The 10,263-nt window shown below is 35.9% G+C and overlaps 1 protein-coding gene across 1 annotated transcript in view; it reads left to right on the top strand.

The window, feature by feature from the left end:
* Positions 1 to 10,263, top strand: part of susd6 (sushi domain containing 6) — a 64,305-nt gene that overhangs the window by 142 nt on the left and 53,900 nt on the right. Inside the window, exon 1 of the mRNA XM_062034749.1 lies at positions 1 to 147. This exon is cut by the window's left edge and continues 142 nt beyond it. The gene's annotated coding sequence lies outside the window, so the exon portion shown is untranslated. The remainder of the gene's footprint in view (positions 148 to 10,263) is intronic.

Genomic DNA, 10,263 nt, shown 5'->3' with positions numbered 1-10,263 from the left:
GGAGGAGGAAAAAAAAATCAGACGACAAAGACGGAACCATTTGTCGATATTTCGACACCTTTTCCGTCGTGTGTGTCCCCGCTTAACGCTTCATGCTTCGAATGTGAGACGGGAGAGGGGGGACTCGCTGCTGGGAACCTTTTGTCGGTAAGTCGCCTTATTTGCTAGCTGGAAAAGGGCCACCCTTTCTCCTTTCCACTGTTATTATGTGCTTAGTCACAACTAGGATTTATATATCAAGCATCAACAATTAAAATACAATAAATGGTAGTTCCCTTATTTATAAACTTGACAAACAGCTGTTAATAACCACAACAACAAGCAGTGTCTAACATGTATTGTGGATTCTTTCTTTGGAACATTATCAGCTTGCTACAATGTTAAAGTTTTTTCCACAATTAACATCATATTTTAGATTACATTATTAACATTAAATAAACAGGTATTGTTATTAAAGGTGTCAAAGTCAAAAGCCCAGGGGCTTGATTTGTATGTTTAATTCTGTCCACAACAGCCTGAAAATAATGGACAAGCCAAAAAAAAAAGTTATGTTAAATTTTAATGTAATCAGATATTGTTTGGATGCAAAAAAGATGTTGTTGTCATCATATGCATAATACAATAGTTTTTGCTTCACACCCTAGACTTTGCCCCGCAGTGAAAACATGTTTGATCATACTGCATACATCAGTAATAGTACATTAGTTAGTAGCGTAGTAGGTCTATGTATTCATTAAAAACAAGGCAGATGTTTTTATTTAAGAAGTATTTTTGGCCACTGTGACATAAAAAAAAAAAAAACAATAAATGGTAGTTTTCCTATTTATAAACTTGACAAACAGCTGTTAATAACCACAACAACAAGCAGTGTCTAACATGTATTGTGGATTCTTTCTTTGGAACATTATCAGCTTGCTACAATGTTCAAGTTTTTCCCACAATTAACATCATATTTTAGATGACATTATTAACATTAAATAAAAATGTTTACTGTTATTAAAGGTGTCAAACTCAAAGCCCAGGGGCTAGATTGGGATGTTTTATTTCATCCACAACAGCCTGAAAATAATGAACAAGCAAAAAAAAAAAAGTTATGTTAAATTTTCATGTAATCAGATATTGTTTGGATGCAAAAAATATGTTGTCATCATATACATAATACAATAGTTTCTGCTTCACACCCTAGACTTTGCACTGCAGTGAAAACATGTTTGATCCTACTGCATACATCAGTTATAGTGCATTAGTTATGGTTCAGTTTTTTTAAATAAACATACAGTAGCGTAGCAGGCCTATATATTCATTAAAAACAAGGCAGATGTTTTTATTTAAGAAGTATTTTTGGCCACTGTGACATAAAAAAAAAAAATACAATAAATGGTAGTTTCCCTATTTATAAACTTGACAAACAGCTGTTAATAACCACAACAACAAGCAGTGTCTAACATGTATTGTGGAATCTTTGGAACATTATCAGCTTGCTACAATGTTCAAGTTTTTCCCACAATTAACATCATATTTTAGATTACATTATTAACATTAAATAAAAATGTATACTGTCATTAAAGTTGTCATACTCAAAGCCCAGGGGCTAGATTGGGATGTTTTATTTTGTCCACAACAGCCTGAAAATAATGGACAAGCCAAAAAAAAAAGTTATGTTAAATTTTAATGTAATCAGATATTGTTTGGATGCAAAAAAGATGTTGTTGTCATCATATGCATAATACAATAGTTTCTGCTTCACACCCTAGACTTTGCCCTGCAGTGAAAACATGTTTGATCATACTGCATACATCAGTAATAGTACATTAGTTAGTAGCGTAGTAGGTCTATGTATTCATTAAAAACAAGGCAGATGTTTTTATTTAAGAAGTATTTTTGGCCACTGTGACATAAAAAAAAAAAATACAATAAATGGTAGTTTCCCTATTTATAAACTTGACAAACAGCTGTTAATAACCACAACAACAAGCAGTGTCTAACATGTATTGTGGATTCTTTCTTTGGAACATTATCAGCTTGCTACAATGTTCAAGTTTTTCCCACAATTAACATCATATTTTAGATGACATTATTAACATTAAATACAAATGTTTACTGTTATTAAAGGTGTCAAACTCAAAGCCCAGGGGCTAGATTGGGATGTTTTATTTTATCCACAACAGCCTGAAAATAATGAACAAGCAAAAAAAAAAAAGTTATGTTAAATTTTCATGTAATCAGATATTGTTTGGATGCAAAAAATATGTTGTCATCATATACATAATACAATAGTTTCTGCTTCACACCCTAGACTTTGCACTGCAGTGAAAACATGTTTGATCCTACTGCATACATCAGTTATAGTGCATTAGTTATGGTTCAGTTTTTTTAAATAAACATACAGTAGCGTAGCAGGCCTATATATTCATTAAAAACAAGGCAGATGTTTTTATTTAAGAAGTATTTTTGGCCACTGTGACATAAAAAAAAAAAAATACAATAAATGGTAGTTTCCCTATTTATAAACTTGACAAACAGCTGTTAATAACCACAACAACAAGCAGTGTCTAACATGTATTGTGGATTCTTTGGAACATTATCAGCTTGCTACAATGTTCAAGTTTTTCGCACAATTAACATCATATTTTAGATTACATTATTAACATTAAATAAAAATGTATACTGTCATTAAAGTTGTCATACTCAAAGCCCAGGGGCTGGATTGGGATGTTTCATTTTGTCCACAACAGCCTGAAAATAATGGACAAGCAAAAAAAAACAAGTTATGTTAAATTTTAATGTAATCAGATATTGTTTGGATGCAAAAAAGATGTTGTCATCATATGCATAATACAATAATTTCTGCTTCACACCCTAGACTTTGCACTGCAGTGAAAACGTGTTTGATCCTACTGCATACATCAGTAATAGTGCATTAGTTATGGTTCAGTTTTTAAAAAAAATAAACATACATTAGCGTAGCAGGCCTATGCATTCATTAAAAACAAGGCAGATGTTTTTATTTAAGAAGTATTTTTGGCCACTGTGACATAAAAATAAAAAAAATACAATAAATGGTAGTTTCCCTATTTATAAACTTGACAAACAGCTGTTAATAACCACAACAACAAGCAGTGTCTAACATGTATTGTGGATTCTTTCTTTGGAACATTATCAGCTTGCTACAATGTTTAAAGTTTTTTTTTTTTACAATTAACATCATGTTTCAGCTTACGTTATTAACATTACATAAAAATGTATACTGTTAATAAAGGTGTCAAACTCAAAGTCCAGGGGCTAGATTGGGATGCTTATAAAAAAAATGTTTAAAAAAAATTTCTGTTAAATTTTAAAGTAATCAGATATTGTTTGGATGCAAAAAAGATGTTGTCATCATATGCTTCACACCTAGACTTTGCCCTGCAGTGAAAACATGTTTGATCCTACTGCATTAATCAGTAATAGTACATTAGTCATGGTTCAGTTTTTTAAATAAACATACAGTAGCGTAGCAGGCCTATATATTCATTAAAAACAAGGAAGATGTTTTTTAAACAGTATTTTTGGCCACTGTGACATTACACAGTTTGAATAGTAACACTTTGTACTGTGAGTACTAAACACTGTAGTTTAATCGAGTAATTCTTCGGGTACATGTACCACAGTTTGACAATCACTGGTATAGCTATACATTGGATATTCATTACATTACACAATTAGCTTAGTGCTTCTCAATTACTTCCTGTTACGCCCCCACTAAGAAGAAGAAAAAACTTTGCACCCCTCCACTCTCTGTATTATTTATCTATAAAATTGTTATGAGTACACCTCTGCATAACAGTGTGTCCTTATTAAAATTAAAGAAAGGAAAAAAAGAAAGAAATATAGATCAATTTACAACAAAGAATAACTTTAATAACACTGTTTTTTAGTCTGTAGCAGAAAATATTTGCCGGAAATAAAACATTAAAATCCGTATTTAAACTATTAACAATTTTTGACCGACTTGAACCATTTGATACTGAAAAATAAAATTAAATAAACTAAAAAAATATTAATAAATTCAAAATGATTCACTGCATTAACTCAGTAGTAGCACAATATATGAAACACTTTAACCTACAATACAAACATAAAAAAAAAATCTAAATAAGGAAGTCAGAATTAATGGCTACATTGAGCGCATTTTAAAGCTTTTCGAAGCAGGGTTTGAAGCATGATACTGATAAAGCGTGTTCCCTGGGGTCTTGTGCATCATTTGAGAAGAACTGAATGAGCTGCATATCGTGTAAATATATGTAAGCCTTTGTTTTCTTTCGCCCATTATTGAGCGCTCGCATGTCCTTCTGTGTGTTCTTTGTTTAAATACCTCACAGTGCATGTTCACGTGTACTCGCGTGTGACTGTGCTCCACTGACTGCATCGCCACGGAGGCGCACGGGACGACTCCTGAGACGACTGATGTGCTGTTGACTTTGGAGTGGCTGTCTCTCTGCTCATATATTTCCCCGGCACAGACCGATCCCACCCTTGCTTTTGTTCCAATAAATCCTTCAGTCGTTTCCTGTTTGCCGGGTAAGACGAAAAGAAAAACGTCACGCTTATCGTAACCGAAGGATGGAAATGATTACTGTTGGGGGTAAATAAGTACTAGTCACGTTTTGATCCTGAGACAGCCCTTCTAAATAAGTAACAACTGGATTTCTTGGATTTAAGCCTGATGATTATGCTGAGAAGGTTGTTCTTCAGGATTCCTCATGTAGGAGGACACACACCAAGAAGTAAGTAACTAAAGTAAACCGTACCAGGGTCAAACTGTCAACATTAAAAAGTCCTAACTAGGGATGTAACAACTTCATATAGACTTAGACTTAGACTTAGATTTCCTTTTTATTGTCATTCAAATTTGAACTTTACAGTACAGATAAGAACGAAATTTCGTTACATAAGCTCATGGTAGTGCAGGATAAAAAAGCAATAAGGTGCATGTATAAATAAATAAATAGGTTACTGTACAGTTAAATATATTGCACTTTTTCACATGCATCCACGTTTATGGATGTATGTTATATTGTCTTTTTTATTCCAGCGAGTTAATCCATTTTGGGGGGAGTTGAGGGGATAATAATATGATATTATGAGATATTATGATATTATGATATCACAGTTATCATGAACATTTTTATCACAATTATCATTATTTTTGCGGTAATGTTGAATGTGCTTTTGACGCATTTATTTCAAATAATTAAAACAAATAGTTGACTGTATTTTATTGTTTTTAATATTGGTTTGTACTGTAGCGAATTATTCAAATAAAAAGTGCGTAACAAATAAAAACTATTGTTATTATTTAGTATTCCTGGCGGGCCTTGTGACGTCCTACTGCGTTAAGCTGTCTTTGAAGGCACCGTAAAAACACCTTCGTATTGTATTCCAATGAGTATAGAAGGAGCACTCAGTTCTACGAGAGCACAGCTTGTAGGTTCAATCTGCACAATTGAATAGCATAGTTGCTCAAACAGTTATGTGTTAAGATTGGGGTATGTTGTTTCTTAACGGGGAAAGACGTTAATGTCTCTTATTTCCATGTTAGCATTTAAGCTAGCAAGTTAGCACCAGTCAGTTCCTGAGTTTATAAAAGTGCATTCATCAATTATTTTATTAACAGTAATACGTTGGACCGTTCATCGTAACATCCTTAGTCTTAACTAACCATACATGTTGTTCTTTCATCCACAATTTAACATATGATATGTTAATAATATTGTATTTGCATTAAAGATTAACATCAAGCTTACAATGCTTTGTCTCTATTTAACACTATTAATTGCCACAATAGTCAGTGTTAGGGCTGGGCAATACGGACCAAAACTGATATCCTGGTATTTTTGGTTGTATACGATATATATCGGTATTTTAAATAAAACTAAAGGTGTTTAGTTTAAACTCAACACCACAAAATCTTGTTTCTACTAGTGTTCTGAAAAGTACTTTTAAAAAGTAATTAATTGTAGTTCCTTGTTACTTAACCAAAAAAGTATTTTAATTACTAATATAATTACTCTTTAATAAATTAATAATTCATTACTAGGTAAAATAATTAATGCGTTACTTTAAAAAAAAAACTTTAAATCTATGCAATTTGCAGTTGAGAGAAGTTTACGAGAGCAGCATGTTGCGTGCGTGTGTGTGCCTTTAAAAGACGGTGTCTGTTGCCAAGCGATGTGTGACTTTAGTGAGGGTTTCAGCTAAACTGTTGTTGTTAGCTTTAGCAGTGGCAGTTTGTCGGCTCTGGTAGTACACGTTGGCTGTGTGCGAATGTGAGAACAGGAGGTCGGCGTCGGCAATGCGCGGTAGACCCTTCCCGTGTGCCAGATCCTTTCTTAGCTAGGTTGCACCGCACCGGCTGCTAACAGCCATAACAAAGGCACATCAAAATATACTGGCATGGCGGTTTTGTCTCATATGTATACCTCTTTCTAAAATATACCGGTATTAACTGTAATACCTCCCAGCCCTAGTCAGTAGAGGTGAGAATCTTCGGCCACCTCACGATTCGATTACCATTCAATTAAAAATCTATTATTGATGCATTGATACATTAGGTTACCTGTCTAGAAGGAAATCAGCCACTTGCACGTCCAAAGTTTGTCCAAGACTGGCCCGCAATGCCCTTCATCTTGAATACACCAGACCAATATTTATTCGAGTTTTGGCTCTTCTTTGGGTTTTTTAGGATGTACAGCGTCTTTCTTTTCTTCCTCTGATTTCCTCTGTTGGGTTTTTTAGCAGTATATGCTGTAAAAGCAAGTGCAGGTATTGCGATCTTTCCAGGTGGGTGTTCAGCAGCCATGCTTTGCTGCAAACAAGTTTGCACCGTGCACCCGCTTCACTATGTATCGCGTCAGCCAATGAGGGGGCTCCTTCGTGAGCTCTGCCCACCCCTCCTTTCTCTAAATCCTGTGATTGGATCTGGAGGGTTTGTCTGTCAGGAAGACAAATTATTTTGTCTTCCGGGCTTTTATTTACTAAAATACTTAATTGTAAGGCACAGACATACAATTTTTTTCAGAAATGATTACTGTTTTTTTTTTAGTTAAAGACTATAACTTAGATACCCCAGCTTTAATAAGCGTTTATCACTTGCAACTTTTAAAAACAGTGCATTTGTAAAAAGAAATTCTCTTCACATTTATTAAATTCATGGTAATTGTGCAAACTGGAATAAAGGAGCTGGTCGGATCTCTGGGGCGGTATAGCTCGGTTGGTAGAGTGGCCGTGCCAGCTACTTGAGGGTTCCTGGTTCGATCCCCGCTTCTGCCAACCTAGTCGTGTCCGTTGTGTCCTTGGGCAAGACACTTTACCCACCTGCTCCCAGTGCCACCCACGCTGGTTTAAATGTAACTTAGATATTGGGTTTCACAATGTAAAGCGCTTTGAGTCACTAGAGAAAAGCGCTATATAAATCTAATTCACTTCACTTCATCTCTCGGTGAGGTGGCTCGCTACAGTCAGCCAAATTTTAGAACTGTCTGCATTGCTTTATTTACAATAAATGAATCGATTATTGGCGTTTACCAATCGATTTTATAATTGTCCATGTTTAAATTGTGATACATCTAAACATCGATTATTTACTCCACCTCTACTAGTCAGTGTATAAACTAATGTAAAAATAGTAAAGCACTTGACCTAAACTTGTGACAAGAGTCTTACTGCTTTGAATTTGAGTCCAGTTAATATTCTTATCCTCTCACGGTCTTATAGCACCTCCCAATAAGTAAAAATATGTCCCACTTCCAAAGACATGCACCTGGGGATAGGTTGATTGGCAACACTAAATTGGCCCTAGGGTGTGAATGTGAGTGTGAATGTTGTCTGTCTATCTGTGTTGGCCCTGCGATGAGGTGGCGACTTGTCCAGGGTGTACCTCGCCTTCCGCCCCATTGTAGCTGAGATAGGCTCCAGCACCCCCCGCGACCCCATAAGGGATAAGCGGTAGGAAATGGATGGATGGATGGATGTTGCAAAAAGAGAAAGCAAAACACTCGAACAGAGTTGAACTTTGGATGGCTGTAAACTAGATCTTGGCCTATTTTTTAATGGGCAAAGATGTCCAAGGTTCACAAACAACAACATTGAAGGATGCACAGGTGACTGTGATATTTTTCCACTTTTTGTTTATTCAACATCATAAAACTAATCCCATTTAGGGCAAAATTGGGAGTGGGACAATATGGCCTTGTTCACACTGCCGGACAATTCCAGATTTTTTCAAATCCGACCGAGGCCTCTTCCGTATGTGGATATAAATCGGACAACGCTCCGATCGCGGTCATCCAACCAATACGTCATCAAATAGCGATAAGCAGCATAATTATTTGCCAAAATAGACGGTTGCAAAATAAATAGTTGACAAATGAGCACAGGTAAATGAGCATAAAACAGGTGAAAATAATATGTTTTTATGTTATGTCTGTGACTGCTCGCCCACATGCTTTTTGGAGCAGACATCGAAGCAAAAGTCCTGCAAACTGCAAGAGCCAAAATGCTTGCCCTCCATCCATCCATTTTCTACCGCTTATTCCCTTCGGTCTCTCCTTCCCAATTTTCCAGGCACTATAATTTGGTTCAGAAAATGTTGACTTTGATTGCAGAAAATCTTTGAAATTTCCACAAATGCGCCAGGACTGAGACCTACTAGGATTAAAGTTAAAGTACCACTGATAGTCACACACACACTATGCGTGGTGAAATTACCCTCTGCATTTGACCCATCCCCTTTTTGCACCCCCTGGGAGATGAGGGGAGCAGTGAGCAGCAGCGGTGGCCGCGCCCGGGAATCATTTTGGTGATTTAACCCCCAATTCCAACTATTGATGCTGAGTGCCAAGCAGGGTGGTAATGGGACCCATTTTTATATTATTTGGTATGACTCGGCCGGGGTTTGAACTCACGACCTACCAATCTCAGGGCGGACACTCTAACCACAAGTCCACTGAGCAGGATTGAAGCCATGTTTACTTCCGTAAACACTGCAGCGTGTACAGTATGACGTCATGTCTGCATGCGGGTTAGATTGTGTCCACATGAGACATCGCATTTGTTTTTGTAATGTGAACGATTACATAAAAAGATCTGGTTTGGCAAAAAAATCCAAATTGGACATCCTAACATGCAGTGTGAATGTATCGTATATTTATGGCGTAAACTTTGTGACTTGTTACTGTTTGATACGTTCTTAAAGCAGATTGAGACATTGTTTAATTCTTTGAAAAAATAAATATAATATTTTCATTTAACAATGACAGTGAGCTGTTAATAATAGCTGTGCTGTCCAGTTGATATATCTTAATTTCTTACACTTCTGGGTCTCGTTAGTTAGTATTATATAGTAGACGTTGAATGCAGTTACAATTCCGTTATATGGCAGTACGGTGTAATTTGCTTACTATTCTTAGAGTAGTCTTTGCCATTAAGCTGAATCTAGTCTTTTGTTGCGCCCTAAAAGTGTTTGTACTGTTAGTGTTGTACTTATTACGCACCATCTGTTTTATTGTAGCGTGCATCTTAGTTGAAGTTTTCATTGCCAAATTTTGAGGTGTTGAAATGGTCTTATAAAATCGCTAATGCTAATCAGTAGCATCGCTAGGAAAAATCCAATTAGCATCAAGCTAGCACATTTTGAATAACATAGCCTGACTGTACTTTAGAACGTTTTTATCAAGCATACCTTCTTTGTTGGAATGGAAAATTGCAGTATTCCCTGGAAGTGGTCCGACTAAGTCCACTCTGAGTGCTGCTTGAACGCTTGTTTGCCTGCCAAGTAGTACCGACGGAATTCGGGCTTTGCCTATAAAAGAACCAAATTCGGTACCCATCCCTAGTTGTCCCCGGACAAAGGCAAAGTGACTACGAGTTATAAATACATTTGGTGATTGTACTTAGTAAAATTAACCATTTAACAGAGATAAACAAAGCAGATCCCCTGTAAAAAGATCATATCAACAACAGTCCAATACATCAGAGCTTAGCATGAAATATACTGTACATTCAGTACAAATACTAATTCCGTGATTCGCAAGATGCTTTTTTTCTATTCATAATGATTTTCACGCCAAACCACATTGTGGTTTTGTAACACCTCAAGACCCACATTTAGTACACAAGGTCCTTTGTCTGGCCTCAGCTCCTATTTGTGATTTTTTTCATCTTGGTTTTTGTTGTTGTTTTTTTGCTTCTTCCTCCATCTTTGTATTTAGTCTGTCACTTTCC

This window comes from Entelurus aequoreus, linkage group LG23 (assembly GCF_033978785.1).
Source record: "Entelurus aequoreus isolate RoL-2023_Sb linkage group LG23, RoL_Eaeq_v1.1, whole genome shotgun sequence".
NCBI classification, from domain to species: Eukaryota; Metazoa; Chordata; class Actinopteri; order Syngnathiformes; family Syngnathidae; genus Entelurus; species Entelurus aequoreus.
Note: the sequence above shows the minus strand (reverse complement) of the source record. Positions and strands in the feature narration are given on the sequence as shown.